The sequence below is a fragment of the Macrotis lagotis genome, chromosome 2 (assembly GCF_037893015.1).
Source record: "Macrotis lagotis isolate mMagLag1 chromosome 2, bilby.v1.9.chrom.fasta, whole genome shotgun sequence".
NCBI lineage: Eukaryota > Metazoa > Chordata > Mammalia > Peramelemorphia > Peramelidae > Macrotis > Macrotis lagotis.
Genome location: NC_133659.1, coordinates 245,851,321 through 245,853,370, shown reverse-complemented (window position 1 = coordinate 245,853,370; position 2,050 = coordinate 245,851,321). Strand labels below are relative to the sequence as shown.

The 2,050-nt window shown below is 39.5% G+C and overlaps 1 non-coding gene across 1 annotated transcript; it reads right to left on the bottom strand.

The window, feature by feature from the left end:
• Positions 1-1,109: 1,109 nt before the first annotated feature.
• Positions 1,110-1,183, bottom strand: TRNAT-AGU (transfer RNA threonine (anticodon AGU)). The gene has a single exon. It is a non-coding gene; the product is annotated as a tRNA-Thr (tRNA).
• Between the last annotated feature and the right edge of the window lie 867 nt (positions 1,184-2,050).

Genomic DNA, 2,050 nt, shown 5'->3' with positions numbered 1-2,050 from the left:
TGACTAATGTAATGGGCATTATGATCAGAGAAATCAAAATATGGCTGAGGGGAACAGGGGTGCTTGCTCTGACAGGAAAAATTATATTACTTTCCATGTCCATGTGAGAAGCATTAAGTAAATATGCACCATTGCCTGTCATCTTTTTCTAGCTCCTAAATGGAGGTGGTATTAGTCAACTAGTCATACCATGTACTGTACTAGTTCTTCTAGTTATTACAGAATTTGATCATGTACCTGATATACAGAAAGGTTACAATGAAGATACTTTGATAGAACCTCCAAATCCTGGGAATCTAGGTTTTGGAGGACTGGGTCTTAGGGACTTAGAATGAATGACAGAAATTTCTAAAACTTCCAGCTCTGCTATTGCTATGTTATCTAAAGGGACAGTATCATAATAATTTACAGTAGATAGAAACACCCATTTGCACTCTAGGTAAATTTTGTTAAGTGAACTGCAATTTTTCCTGTCACCATCTCTCCCTCAGCCATATTGTGATTTCTTTAATCACAACATTCTTTTTATTGTTCATTTCCTAGCCTCATCAGCTAAATGTTTACAAATCATCTGAAAGAATTATCAGTATTGAGAGATATATATGTATATATATATAAAATTTGAGGCTAGTTTTCCTCCCATGTACTTCAACAAGGTAGAGAATACCTGCTTGTTAGGAAGAAATGTTTCTATTTTAATCTTCAGGTAGCAGTGTTCCACTTAACCTTTCAGTGCCCCAGGTAAATTTTTGAGGACTATAAAGACCTACAGATCATCTTTAGAGAATGTTTACACTGGGAGGTTCTAACACTGATGAAATCACTGATCCAACTTCCGTTGGGGAATTGGAGGAGGGTGGTTAATGGAAACTTTATACTGTAGAATTTGTATTTTTTAAAAAACTCATTTCCTAAAACTCATTTCTAGTTCCTCTAGCCTTATTAAAGAAGAAAAATAAAGTGGAAAACCTTATCTACCCGGAGAAGGGAAGTCATTTTTTCTTTTGACAAGATCAACCTCAGTCACTTTTGAAAGGTTTTTCCTTTTTCTGAAATTTCCAAGAATCACATTATTTGTCACAAATAGTTCTCAGTGAAATGAAAGTGAAAGGTCCCGCTGGAATTCGAACCCAGGATCTCCTGTTTACTAGACAGGTGCTTTAACCAACTAAGCCATGGAACCAACCAGATAAGAAGTCTTGAATCGACTAAGAAAGGTTATCTGCCTCCTTCTAAGTGTATGTTTGGGTTTTTCTTAGGTTTTTTTGCAAGGCAAACAGGGTTAAGTGACTTGCCCAAGGTCACACAGCCAGGTAATTATTAAGTGTCTGAGACCGGATTTGAACCCAGGTACTCCTGACTCCAGGGCGGGTGCTTTATCCACTACGCCACCTAGCCGCCCCAGTATGTTTGTTTTTTAATATGAAAAGTGAGTCAGGGAACATGATTCATTCCTTTTCAAAACGAATGCAATTCCCACTTCACCGGGATGGAAGAAAAGGAACTTCACGGATGTGGGGCGAAGAGGGAGGGGCTTGAATCTTCTGCTCAGCCCTGGCCTCATTCCTTGTCTGCAAGGGACAGACAGAGTTGGCAAAGAACTTGAGGAAGCTGTGAGCCTCAAGATGAGTTTACCCCGGAGAAGGAAAAGTGTGTGAAGCGGGGGAAGGAGGACAAGGACAAGTTTCAAAGTAAGGAAAGTGTCAACAGTTTCAGTGTTTATAGTGTTCTGAGATTAGGAAAAGATGGATAAAGGGCATAGGATGGATGACTTAACAAAAGTGGGGATGGGAATGCAAGTGAACTTTCGGGTTTCACCTCAAGAGCTCAGGGTCCCTCTCCAATTCCCCTTTGCTGATGGCTTAGTTAACAGTGGATGTAGCTAACTTCCTTTCCGCTGCATTCCTGCAGGGCTGTCTCTTTTGGTCCTGTCTGAAACAAAAAGTACCAGAAATTCTCAACTATTTTTCATAGTATAAATGAGTTAGGGACCATGTTAAAAATCACTGGTTAAATCATATCTAGAGAATGTGTGTTGAGTCCTGTGCTG